Source organism: Dromiciops gliroides, chromosome 4 (genome assembly GCF_019393635.1).
Source record: "Dromiciops gliroides isolate mDroGli1 chromosome 4, mDroGli1.pri, whole genome shotgun sequence".
Classification (NCBI taxonomy): Eukaryota; Metazoa; Chordata; class Mammalia; order Microbiotheria; family Microbiotheriidae; genus Dromiciops; species Dromiciops gliroides.
In genome coordinates this window covers 151,566,340-151,580,782 of record NC_057864.1, presented here as the reverse complement: position 1 = coordinate 151,580,782, position 14,443 = coordinate 151,566,340, and the positions used below count along the sequence as shown (strand labels likewise).

The window sequence follows — 14,443 nt, the reverse complement described above, 5'->3', positions numbered from 1 at the left end:
GTGGGGGGGGGAAAGCATCTGAGAAATGTGAAATGAAGAGGGGGGAAGAAGAGGAGCTCTCAGTGAATGGTCTCAGGTTTTTCCAGTGAAACAGGAGGCCAGGTTCTCAGCTAAGTAGGTAGGGGAGAGGAGGGGAACTATTAAGGGTTTAGAGGAAGGATGAAATGTTTGGAAAAGCCACTGTGGTCCCTGGAATAGAGAGTCTATTAGGGAGGCAAAGAAGGATTGCATTGTTGCAGTGAGGGTCCTGTTGAAATAATGTAATATAAATTTGCAGTGGATCCAGTAAGGAGTTTTGTGGTTTTTCTCCAGGTTCATTCAGAAGCATTTGAGTAGGAGTGGAGGAAAAGGATGGTGAAAGGAAGCTTAGGGTGAGGCTCAGCAGAGCAATGTCAGTGATAGTTTATGGGGACAAAGTACTTAAAAGAAAACGGTTGAACTGGTTCACCAAGGTGTCATGATAGAGCAGGGAAGAACATATAACTAGAGCAGGGATGATTTACCTCAGAAAGAACTGAGCAATGAAGGGACTGGAAGTTGCAGAACAGTCTGGGTTTGTAAGGCAGAGAGTGCATTGACAATAGATTGTGGTCAAATCAGAGAATTTCAGAGTTCATGAATATAGAAATGGTTCATTGATGTGTGATTAGATCAGGGGTTTGACCAATAATGGGCTGAGTAACTGGGAGATTAGGGTGTTTGAGGGAGCATCAAATATGTATGTTGACATCCCCTAATAGTAGGGTGGGAGTTTGGGGAGGAGAAAAAAGACTATGAACTAGTCCTAGTCTTTACAAAGTTCTTCCTGACACTAATTGACCTCTTTGCAACTTCTCCCCATTGGTCCCAGTGTGGCTCTTTGGGGCCAAGTTCAGTCTTTCCTCCATTCGACTACCCATCAAATTCTTGAAGAGAGCTATTAAATGCTCCTGAATCTTTTTTCCCCAGGCTTAGTTCCATTCAAAGCATGTGCAAAGGCACAGAGTTGGAAGATTTCTTTGAATGATAAGATACATGTATTACAGAGCATCGTTTACAAATGGTTACGCAGTCCAGAGTTTTGGTTAATATATGTGTGCACACATTTAAAATCATAGAAGCTACCTGTGAGCTCATCTAGTCCAGTCCCCTAATATTTTCAAATGATACAAAATGCATGATTCAGTGGAAAGAGTAGGAGACTTCAAGTTAAAAGCCCTGGGTTCCACTCATAAACCTACAATTTTCTAGTCATATGACCTTGGGTAAGTCACTTAATCTCTGAACCTTGGTTTCTTCATTTCTGAAATGGAAGTGATAACTCATTTTACTTAGAGTATCTCATTGGGTTAGCCCAAATGAGATATGAAAAGTGCTTTATAATGAAAAAGAAGGGGAAGGAGGAGGAGAAAAAAGAAAAGGAAGTGAAGGAGGAGAAGGATGAAGAGGGGGAAGAGAAGAAGAAGAAGAAGAAGAAGAAGAAGAAGAAGAAGAAGAAGAAGCTGCTAGAACTTATTTGGTGGGGGAGGGCAATGAGGGTTAAGTGACTTGCCCAGGGTCACACAGCTAGTAAGTATCAAGTGTCTGAGGTAGGATTTGAACTCAGGTCCTCCTGAATCCAGGGCTGGCACTCTATCCACTGCATCACCTAGCTGCCCACTATGTAGAACTTTAAGGCCTAGAAACATAGTGTTTAGGGTGTAGTAGAAAGATCATGGCATTTAACACCTAAGAACCATGGTTTTAATTCTGCCTCTCACATAGTCTTTATCTCACCTATCTGAATTTTAGTGTTCCTCCCCTCATCATAAGGTGAGGTCAAATGAGTTCATCTCTAAGGTCCCCTAGAGTTCTAAATGACCAAATTGTCTATTTTTATTAGAGGTGGGAGCAGCTAGGTGGCGCAGTGGATAAAGCACCAGCCCTGAATTCAAGAGGATCTGAGTGAGTTCAAATCAGTCCTCAGACACTTGACACTTACTAGCTGTGTGACCCTGGGCAAGTCACTTAACCCTCATTGCCCCACCAAAAAATTTTATTAGAGGTAACATGGTTTGGTAGGAAATGCTGGAGACTTAGGTTTGAATCCCACCTCTGACACTTATTAGGTTCATGACCACAGGCAAGTTGCTTAATTTTCAGAGCCTTGGTTTTCCCATAGAGGTACAACCCTCAAATTACTTGAACAGGATTATTGTGAAGAAAGCTCTTTGTAAACCATAGTGTGCTCTCTCTAAATGTGAGTAGTTGTCATTATGGCTCAAGGTCACCCAGCTCATTAGGAACAGAGATTGTACCCCAATCCATTATTCCAAGGTCATTGTCTTTTCTTTTCATCAGTATAAATAATTGCATTTTAAAAGGTCTTGGCATGGTGTTTGTTCTCTGGGAGAACAGTGTTGCATTGGGTAATTGGAACAGGAGATTCTAGTTGTGTCCCTCAGAATCTTAGGTCTCCTTGGGACTTTGCTTAGGGTATGGAAGGGATTTTCTAAGTAAAGCTGAGCTTTCTCTATTTTTACCAAATTCCTCCATCTTCAGAGATTGTAGGAGGATGCATGCCATTTCTGAGGCAGCTTCTCTTTTCTGAGATACCGAAAATTACAATCTCTCCTTTATCCACAGTAGCCTGAGTCCATGCACATGGACTACCCCCAACATGAATAGCACAGGTACTGCCACCCACAGGTCAAAAATGTTCTACATTTGTTTTATTGGGGCTAGGATAAAAAACCCATCTAAGCAAAAAAGAGAAAATATCATCTCTGTAAGGACCCTGTTCTCTTCACTATCTGTTTCTCCGTTGGTTCCTTCCCACCTGACTGTAGACATGCTCAGCTATGCCAATCCAAAGAAACCTCACAATAATGAATATTATATTACATATATCATATATATGTGTGTATACATATATTCACATATGTCTTGGTGTTATACATACATATACATGTTAAAATGTGTGTATGTGTATTTATTAGTGGTCATCCTTCTGTTGATAAGAATCCCTGAGCTTAACTAGACCGGTCCCAGGCAGTAGGCACAGAACTAGCTATCATACCTGTACTTGAAGCCCTCAGATTTGGTAGGACCCGCCAGAAGCTGTGATCCACTGGCGGTGGTGGTGGTGGTGATGATGACGATAGCGTTTATGTAGCACCTTTGCATATGTTATTTCATTTGATCCACCTAATACCTCTTTATGGTAGATGCTATTATTACTCCCATTTTACAAATGAGGAAACTAAGGTTTTCTGTGCCATATAGTCTATAAGAACCCTCACTCACCTCCATGCCACAGTGAGGCATCAGAGTCATAAGGGAATAAGATCATAGATGGGGAAATGTAAAGAAGCTCAACATGGTTTGGCTATAAATTTGATCTAGTGAATGAGGGAAAAGGAAGAATCAAAGATGGCTCGGGGGTTTTGAGCCTGGGTGACTGGAATGCCATCATATGAAATAGGTTAATTGGGAGGGAAGAAGAATAATTCGATTTTGATCATTTGAGTTTGAGATGTGAGTGGAATGTTCAGGCAGAACTGACTTGCAGACCTGGAATTTAAGGAAAAATTAAAACAAAATATATAGGGGGCAGCTAGGTGGCACAGTGGATAAAGCACCAGCCCTGGAGTCAGGAGGGCATGAGTTCAAATCCAGCCTCAGACATTTACTAGCTATGTGATCCTGGGCAAGTCACTTAACAACAACAACAACAAAAATCCCCAAATCTAAATCTATAGGTTTGGGAGTCTTCTATGTAGAGGTGGTCATTGAATCCATGGGAGCAAATGAAAGGAACCAAGGGATATAATAGAGACAAAATGGAAGAGGTACTAGGATAGAGCCAATAAATTGGCAAAAGAAACCAAGAAGTAGTCAAAAATATGTAGAGAAAAAGGAGAGAGCAGTATCATGTAAGCCAAAGAAGAAAAGACCATTAAGGAGGAGGAGGTCATGGGAGATGAGAACTTGGAAAAAACTATTAGGTTTCAAGATTAAGAGATCACTGGTGACTTTCGAGTAAACAGTTTCAGGAGAGTAGTGTGATCATAAGTCAGATCACAAGGAATTGGAGCAGATAGATGGTGGGGAATTGAAGGCTGCCCTTTCTAGGAATTGTAACAAGGGATAAGGGGACATAAGGGATAAAAGCCCATGGAATTGATCAGTCCTACAGTGGTGAAGCAAACACCCTGAACTTTTCCCTTTTTTACTGTTAGGAGTTATTCAGACAATGCAGGTTTTAGCAATTCCAAATTTGTTTTCCATACAAGAGAAGTCCAAGCCTTTCATACCATAAGGTTGTGACAACATAAGACTACAGGCCTGGACAACCTGGAGCTGATAAATTTTCAGCAGAAAGTACAAAATCAGGGTTTGAGTTATTGTTTTGGTGATTGTTTAGAGGAAGAAAGTGATGGGAAAAATGTCATAAATGCAAATCAAACTTAAAGATGTTTCCTATATTTTCAGAGAACCAGTTGTTAAACATTTGTGAGGAGGTCCCTGCCTGTCTGTATCTCTGGGATCAGAATTTGGGGGGTTGGGGTTGCCTTCTTTTTTTTTTCTTTTTTTTTTTTTTTAAGTGAGGCAATTGGGGTTAAGTGACTTGCCCAGGGTCACACAGCTAGTAAGTGTTAAGCGTCTGAGGTCGGATTTGAACTCAGGTACTCCTAACTCCAGTGCCGGTGCTCCATCCACTGCGCCATCTAGCTGCCCCAATTGGGGTTGCTTCTTAGAAACTCTAAGTTCATTTTCCTTCCAAGGGAAGGCCAAACCACAGAGTAATGGCTGTGAGTCTTGGGGACTATATAGGGTTGGGAGTAAAAGGGGGGAGAGAGAGGCAATATTAACCAGAAAGGAGGGAGAATTGTATTGATTGTTTATGGACTACTCTAAATGCTTTGTACATTTTTAACATGTTCAGAGAAATTAAAATCTGTCCTTTATCTGCTGTGTACTGTTAAACTAGCTTACAACTGGAGACCTTTTACACACCTCTGTGGAAACCTAGACATGTGCTACCTGTGCAACATGTGCTATATTCAAAGGTTCCCTGGAAAGAAGAGAAAAAACAAGAACAGGAAAGTGAACCAAAGAGACAGGACTTTGGGCTGTTGTCAAGATTTTTTTCTTGCAGTCAAAGCCTTTATTGATTTAACAACCATTGCTGAGAGTTTTCCTAAGTTTTTAAATACCTGTTGGTTTTGAAGGACAGGTTTAAAAAAGACAAAGCAAGAAAACATCCCGCACAACATATGGAATTACACAGAAATTCCCAGTGGATGTGACAGGCAGCCCCTGTATTCCATCAAAAATGATGGAAAGGGGCAGCTAGATGGCGCAGTGGATAGAGCACCGGCCCTGGATTCAGGAGTACCTGAGTTCAAATCCGGCCTCAGACACTTAGCACTTACTAGCTGTGTGACCCTGGGCAAGTCACTTAACCCTAATTACCCCGCAAAAAAGAACAAAAAACGATGGAAAATGAAAAGAAAGGGAGTAAAAGGCATGGGAGAGTGAGGTCACCAGAGTCAGGGGAGATGGTATGTTGCCAAGATTTTTGGCTGCTGCCAAAATTAAGTGTGGTAAATTATCCTATAGATAGCTTGTATGTGTATGTACACATATATGTATATATATATAGATATATATACATACACACATCTGTTTATATATACACACATATATCTAAATATATGTGTATACACATGTATACATATACATAGTATGTATAAATAGTATATATATGTTTGTGTATATATGAGACACTTTATATATATGTATCCATGTATATATTTTCTTGTCTTTCCCATTAGATTATAAGATCCACGAGGGCAGGGAATATCTTTTGCCTCTTTTTGTATCCCTAGTGCTTAGGATAGTGCCATGCATATAACAGGCACATAATAAATGTTTACTGACTGGCCAACTGTCTGGTTTCCTCTGAGCCACTGGTTACAATTTACCTGAGAAAATGGCAGGATCAAATGTGTGTGTGTGTATTTAAGATAAGCGAGACCCAATCATGTTTTTAGAAAGAAGCAAAGGGGACAGTAGATAGGGAGATATTCATTATGAGTATCCAGGACAATGTGGAATTTTTGGCAAAAGTAAAGAAGTAAGTCTTGGCAAGGAGATGAGCCACCTCACTTCCTGAGACTAAATAGAAAGGGAAAAAATGTGTAAGGACACATAGAGGTTTTAGATATAAAGAAAGAGAAGGGAGAGAATTCACCATAGAGGACCTCATTTTTCTCAAGGAAGTAAGAGATGATGTTATCTGCTGAGGGAATGGGGTGGAATTTGGAGCTTAAGAAGAGGTTTGAAAGAGACAATGTGGGAGGTATATAGGGAGTCAATTTGAGAAGACTAAACATTGTCATGCAATGGTGAGGACCCATTTGACATTAGATAATAAGAATTTGTAGTGAACTTGGCCCTTATGATTTTGTGACTTCCTAGGAATTAGAGCAGAGAGGAGATATTAGGAGTGACTTAGGGTTTCACTGTTAACAGGGGATGAAAAGCAAAAAAAAACAAGAGACTAAATAATGGAAAATTGTGTCTTTTCTGGTTAAATTCTAGGTTTGACACTGAAGGAATGAAAGTGAGGCCAGAGCAAGGTTGATGGGCTGAGAATTGGGAGTGATTATGGAACCCAGAGTTGTGATGAGGATGAAGAGCAGTTTTAGGGGGCATATTGCAATGAGAGAGGATGAAAGAGAGAAGATTGTGAAAAAGGAATTCCAGAATTCAAGAACTTGGAAATAGAACATTTTTGGCTGATAATGAGGGTTAAGGTGTGATTATTATTCATGGGATGTTGAAGGAGAATGAAGATGGAGATCATGGGATTGGAGGAGGTTCATAAACTTGGAGACCAGGATGTTCCAAAGGTCAACATTTATCACCAAAGATGAGGGTACAGGTTAAAGAAGAGAGGAAGGCTGTGAACTAGGTACTGAACTCTTGAGGAAAGAGAAAGAGTAACCTACAGGCCTAAAGGTAGTCTTAACAAGGAGCAGTACAGACTGATATAAAGAGATTGAGTGACCTTTAGAGCAGGAAAGTCAGCAGCTTACAGTAGGGTACAAAGAACATGCTGATTCCTCCTCCTGTCCTCTGTGGGGAGCAGGGTGGGTAGTGAGGAGGGAAAGAGAAAATTCAACCAGCATTAGAGTTCAAGAAATACAGTATCTTCAGTATCACAAATCTATAACTAAAAGGGGCCTTTAGAATCTATCAATCTAACACCTTCTTATAGATGAGGAAACTGAGAAGTTAAGAAGTTGAAATTCAAAGAAAAAAAAAAGTTGTGACTTTCCCAAGGTCACACAAGAGAGTATGTAGTAGAAATAGGATTCAAATCCAGGTCCCCTGACTTCAAGAGTCAGTGCTCTTTCTTCTGTAGCTACTTCCATGACACATCTAGGTTTCATTGAGCTTCAAAAGGTGAAAGGTGTAGCAACAGACTTAGGCAAAAAAAAAAGGGGGGGGAGGGAAGAATGCATCAATAAAATATTTACTTTTAATAATTTTTTAAATGAAAAAAAACCACACAAAACCTTCTCTGACATGGAAAAAAGATGGAAGGTGTGTACAAATGGGAAAGTTCTCAATCAAAGGATCTAAGGAGGATAGAAATGAGCGTGGGGTGGTGGGAGATAGAAGATGAAAGGATGCCTCAGCTAGGCAGAAGGTAGTTTTGAATCATAAAGATTATTGTAGCATGAAGAAGGAATTTGCTAGCTAAAGAACCAGAGGAGGACCAAGTATAGAGACAACTATAGCGTAAATTAGCTCCAAATTAGGATATTGCCATGAGGTTGTCTCTGCAGCTCTCCTGGTCTATGTGGATGTTCCTTCATTTGCTTACTAAGGGGGAGGGGAGCACCAGCCCAAGGCTTTTGTCTACAGTCTGTTATGCATTTTTCCCTATTATCGTGTGCCTTGTATGCCATTAAATCTTCACTGCTTAATCCTAGTGTCAAAAATTTATGTTTAACATAAAGATTCTGGGACTGCAGCAACTCTGAAAAGCTCTATGCTTTCCCTGGCTTCAACTAAATCCAGTGTCTTTCATAAGTACTAAAGAATCCTGAGATCATGTGAATTCAACATAAACACCTTCCATGTGTTCAGCTCTTGTTTGGAAGAAAGAGCTTCTTAACCATCTAAATATATGATGCCAAAATGAGCTTCTGTAATTATCCTTAAAAAGAGAAAAGGTTATGGTCTATCCTGGATGGCTTAGATATCCCCTTGAAAGCAGAGGAATGAACCCAATGACCCCTTCCCCAGCCCTCAGACATTTCACTCTTTTTTTTTAAGTACTAATGTTACATTTGTTCCTAAAAATTAATGTGTTTTTTTTATAAATAGGCATTTAGAATCAATGGCTTTAAACACTCAGATTTTAATCAGGCTAACCTAATTAGGGAATGGGGAAGAGGGGAAACTCTCATGTGCAGTTATGAAATACAGCTGACACAGTGGTTTCTGTGTGAATGGCAAAGGCAGGAGGTAATGGGAGATACATTCATGGGCTGCATTATATGGAAATTCACTCATCTTTTAATATTGAACCAGTGGCATTGACCCCCTCTCCCTAAAACCTGACCACTTTATTGGAATTGTTTTGAATGCCTTTTAAGTCTTGGGGAACACGGAGAGGATGGAAAGTTACTTTTAATATGTGGCTGTCATGAATGCCTTTTGACTAGAGTTTTAGAGAACTGCACAAAGAGCTTGTCATTTGAAACTTGGATTTCCTCATATTCCAATTCCTTGTCTAACTACTTTGAAAAATGCTTAAGGGGCACACCTAAGAGAGGGAGCAGTAGAACAGGGTAATCCTTTAATCTTTTTTAATAAATCTGATGTTTATAGATAGCTTTAAGGATCACAGAGTGATTTCCTCACAATTATTCAGTTGAGTAGGCAGTGCAAGTGTAATTAGCCTCACTTTATAGATGGGAAATTGGAAGCTCGAGGAAGTAAATGACTCCCCCATGATCAAATAGCTAATATTGGAGCCAGGTTTCAAATCCATATCTCCTGACTCCAGGTCCCAGTGCCATATGCTGCCTCTCAGAGAAAGTTTCCATTGATTTAAATGAAATAAAAACAGTTTTACCATATGAGGTCAGTTCTTTAATCTATTCAGGGAATTGGGGTATCATTTAGTAAATTACTGTCAGTGGGGTCTCCAGAAGGAGATCTTAGCTATCATTTACCCTGCATGAATGAATAGTGCTGTGGAAGAAGGTTACGTTTTGTGACCAAGTGTCCAGTTTAGGAGGGTCACATAAGGACTAGTGAGAGAAGAAGGGGGCATCCCTGTCACTAGATAGATCAGATCAGCCTGGTGGTCACAGAAGCTCAATTTTGGAAGGGGCTTAAGTCATGTAATTCAATCAATGCCTAAATCAAAATCCCCTGACAAATGGTCCACCTAGCTTTGAAAACCTCCCTTTAGGGAGGGGGGAAACCATTTATCCCCAAAGCAACCCCATCTACTGTAGAATATTTTTGATGACTAGCCTAATTTGGGGGGGCTAATCTGACTGGAGGACTAATCTGGGGACTGTTGACTATTGGGCTATCTGACTGCGTTTAATTTAATGTAGGCCGTTTATAAAGTTCCACCACACTGCTCCACTTCCAAATTGATAAGCAAAATATTAAAAAGCTTCTTAACTAAGTAATCAAAGCAGAGTTTATTTATGAGATACTATTTAAAATTAAGAATACAGGGAGGGGGTGGCTAGGTGGCGCAGTGGATAAAGCACCGGCCCTGGATTCAGGAGGACCTGAGTTCAAATCTGGCCTCAGACACTTGACACTTACTAGCTGTGTGACCCTGGGCAAGTCACTTAACCCCCATTGCCCTGCACAAAAAAACAAAAAAAAACAAGAATACAGGGAAATAAAACGTACAACCTGCCTGCATTGTGATGCCTCTCTTTCCCACCTGCTGTGCCTGGAACTTCTTTAATACAATAAGGGCCTTAGCTGCCTCCTGCCTCAGGGCACAATGCACTTTCCCTGCTCAGCTACTTTCTTCTAACGCCTCTTAATCTTCACTTTCTCCAACCTGTACCCTGTGCTGACCCTTCTGTGCTCTCCGCTGCCTCCTTGTAGCCCCGTCTCTAGTCTGCTGTGCTCCAGCCTTTCTAATCTCGTCAGCCGCCACTTGACCTCTTCTCCACCTTGTCTAGTCCATCCGAACCCCTTGCTGTCTAACTCCCAGGTCTATATATATTTTCTTCTCTCCACTCAAATCTCGGGGCTTCTTGCACCCCCACAGACCAAGCTAATTCTCTAGCCAGGGCTGCGGCTGGGGGGGGGGGTGCACTCCAGCCTCACGTGCTACAGCACAGGCTATCTGGGATCTTTCAGATAGATCCGCTCAGGTCGGAGGGAGCTGGGGGCTTTTTTCCCCCAGCTGTCTGACCTGGCGTCTTGTACAGCCCACAAGGCTTTTTGGCTCAGCTGAAGCAGAGGGGGAGGGGCACCAGCACCTCCCACACAGAAGAGACCCTGAGGGCCTAAGGCTTTCTAATTTCAGCCTAAAGGTAGGGTCCCCAAATGAAAATAAATTTCCACACTACTTAGGAAATCTCTAATTGTTAGGAAATTTCACCTTTTGTTGAACCCAAATTTTCCCCTTCAAAATTTCTTCCCATTGCTCCTAGCTTCATCTTTGAGGGCAAAATGAAACAAATTCTTTCCTTGGCATATTTGCAGGAACACTGGACTTGGTTACAGAAGAGACCCGAGGCTGAATTCTGCCTCTGATATTCACTGTAAACATGAGCAAGGCGCTTGAGTTCCCTTAAGCCTAAATTTCTTCATGTTTAAAATGGAGATAATGAGAGTTAACAGTATCACAGGTGTGTTGTAAGAATCAAGTGAAATACCACGTAAAGCATTTTACCAACTTTAAGATGCTACAGAAATGTGAACTATTATTATCAATTCCTCTTCTACATGAAAGCCTTTTGAATATTAGAAGAGAGCTATTATGTTCCTCTAAGTGTTCTTTTCTTTGGGCTAAACATCAACCATTCCTTCCACTGATCCTTACATGGTATGATTTTTACTCCCATTGATGTGCTGATCTTCCTCCTCTGCATACTGTCCAGATTGGCACTCAGAAATTAACCCAATGTTTCAGATGGCTAAACCGGCCATGATATGCCAAGGCTATGACAACTCTTTTTCTGGCTACTACTTAAATGTGGCCTAAGGCTATGTTCATTTTTCAGCTACCATGTCATACTATTTAATTTTTTTAATATTTCTTAATGCATTTATGCTTTTTACATGACAACTATTTCCCTATAAAGCCTCTCTACCCTTCCCATGAACTATCCTTGTTACAAAAAAAAAAAAAAAGTCAAGCAAAACTAACACAGCAGCTATGAATGACAATACCTACCACATTTGACATCTGCAGTCATTTGACATTTGGACATGACATTGATGATTTCATTTATTCTGAGTTCTGTTGCTTTTTTTGAGTGAGTTTTTAAAAATCACCTTATTGTAGTCTATTTATACATACATACATTCTCTGGCTTACTTTGGTCTGTGTCCAGTCATACAAAACCTTTCATGGTTCTCCATCATCTCTTGAGGGCACAATCATATTCCATCACATCCAAACAGAGCAATTTGTTCATCCATTTGCTATTTGATGGATACTCACTATTTTACGTTTTTGCTTTTTGCTACCACAAAAAGCACTTCTGTTAATATTTTTGTATATATGGGAGCTTTCGTTTTGTCAGAATTCTTAGTGCTGGGATTTCTGGAGCAAAAAATATGAAAAGCTTAATAAATTGTTTGTATATTCTAAATTGTTTTTCAAAAGACTTGGACCAATTCACAGATTCATGCAGCTGGTGGTCAAGTGGCTTGAGTGCTAGTCCTGGATTCATGAAGGTTTGAGTTAAAAATATGACCTCAGGGAAAAAAAAGAATATGGCCTCAGACACTCACTAGCTGTGTGACCTTGGACACATCACTTAACTTCTGTTTCAGTTTCCTCAACTGTAAAATAAAGATAATAACAGAATTTACCTTGCAGGGTTGTCGTGAGGATCAAATGAGATAATATTTGCAAAGTTTTAGCACAGTACTGGCTACATAGTAGTCATATAAATATACATAGTGGTATATAAATACTTATTTCCTTCCCCTTCCTATCCAAAGTACTCCAGTGACCTTCAAATGAATATTCCTCACCCTCAAAAGCTTAACCATGAACTATAGATTTATGCACTGAAAAGCTCTAACTCGACATGTGTCATAGCTAGGAAATTTAATCAAGGGAGAATTATTTGATTGTTAGACATGCAACAAACTTTATCTAGATCTTCATATTAGTTTTTTGTAATTAAGTAGGCCAGGGATAGAGAGTGAATGTTCTCTCAATTTAGGCTCAGAAACTACTTGCTGTTCATACTAGGATAATTTGAACCAGAACCAAGAACTCAAGGGCATAGTTCCATATTTTCTTACTTCATCTCTTTTATTCTTCCAAGAGCCTGAGCAAATTTGTCCATATTGATAGTGATGTCATGTCTCTCTAACCCCTCCCCTGTATTTAGAACATATTTAGCTACACATGATGTTAGAACTTAGACAGTCCAGTCCCCTCATTTTAAGATGAGAACACTGAGTCCAGGAGAGGTCAATGTGATGTGTCCAAGTTCACAAAACGAGGCAGTAGCAGAGCTGGGATTTGATCCCAAGTTTTCTGATTTCCAGTCCAGTGTTCTTCCATTGCAGTTTCCTCCATGATGGAGGAAAGAGGACATAGCTGGCACCTTGGAGGATAATTTAATTTCTACCACTAACATATTGTATGATCTATGACAAATTGTCATATATGAGCCATGTCAAATTGTCAATGATTGTAGCTCTACAGCTGAGAGTCCAATCCCCTCATATTACAGATGAGGAAAATGAAGCTGAGGGAGAAATGGTTTGGCCAAGGTCACACAGAGCCTATCTAGTGGATAGGAAAGCCTTCCATTCCTTCCTTCCTTCCTTCCTTCCTTCCTTCCTTCCTTCCTTCCTTCCTTCCTTCCTTCCTTCCTTCTTTCCTTCCTTCCTTCCTTCCTTCCTTCCTTCCTTCCTTCCTTCCTTTCTTCCTTCCTTCCTTCCTTCCTTCCTTCCTTCCTTCCTTCCTTCCTTCCTTCCTTCCTTCCTTCCTTCCTTCCTTCCTTCCTTCCTTCCTCCCTCCCTTCCTTCCTCCCTCCCTCCCTTCCTTCCTTCCTCCCTCCCTTCCTTCCTTCCATTCTTCCCTCCTTCCATCCCCATTTCCCTCTCTCCTTCCTTCTCTCTGTTCTTCTTTCCTTCCTTCATTCTTTTTCTTCCTTCTTTCCTCCTTCCTTCCATCCTTCTTTCCTCCTCTTTCTCTTTCTTATATCCTTTTCCCCTTCCTTTTCTTTCTTCCTTCCTTCTTTCCCCTCTGCCTTCCTTTCTCCTTCTGCAAAATGGAGGTAGTGACCAAAATACAAGAATATAGGATTTGGGATTGGCAGGAATCTTAAGAAATCTCTAAGTACAACCTCCTTATTTTGCAGATGAGGAAACTGAGGGACCACGGTCATTTCTCATACAGCTCTTCAGAGCTAACTTATGGTCCTATGAAGAAATATTTGGGTTGGCCATACTCAACATATTTTCCAATGACCAATTCATTATTGTCAAATTACTGTAGTTACAAATGTATTTTATCTGAGAGCCAGGGCAGTTCCATAGGACTCTTTTTATGTTAATTTTATATTTACTTGGATGGTGCCAGCCTTTGAAATGTTAACTTACCTTTCTCTTTTTTCAGCCTTTTGCTCCTTTCCAGCTTCTCAGACCTCTGGGGTCATGACATCACTTCTCTCCCTCCCCCCCCCCACCCCCATGATTAGCCTGAACCTGGGAAACAATTTTTTCTGCAAAAGTTTCTGCAAATATAAGAACCACCATAGTGGATCAGACTCATGGACTATTGTCCTGATGTTGTATTAGCAACACAGAAAAATGGGAAATGCCATGGGTAGACATTGCTAGCCTATTCTATGGCTTCCTTAAAGGTTAAGCTTTTTCACCTCCCTTAGCCATTTATGGCTCTATCATGAATTCATCCAAACCCTTTAAAAAATTCATTTCTAGGGGAAGCTAGGTAGCGTAGTGGATAGAGCACCGGCCCTGGAGTCAGGAGGACCTGAGTTCAAATCCAGCCTCAGACACTTAACACTTCCTAGCTGTGTGACCCTGGGCAAGTCACTTCACCCCAACTGCCTCACTAAAAAAAAAATTCATTTCTGATTCCTCTGGCCACGTCAAAATTACTATTCTTTCTATCATAACATTTTGCCTTTCTGGTATGGAGTCATAATTCTAGGACTTATAGAGCTTAGACCTACTTTTTGTTCTTCTAGAAGTTTGGCCT

At 40.5% G+C, this 14,443-nt stretch overlaps 1 protein-coding gene across 1 annotated transcript in view; it reads left to right on the top strand.

Annotated features, from left to right (window-relative positions):
- PGBD5 (piggyBac transposable element derived 5) overlaps window positions 1-14,443 on the top strand; it is a 175,600-nt gene that overhangs the window by 130,032 nt on the left and 31,125 nt on the right. The gene's annotated exons all lie outside the window — the stretch shown is intronic.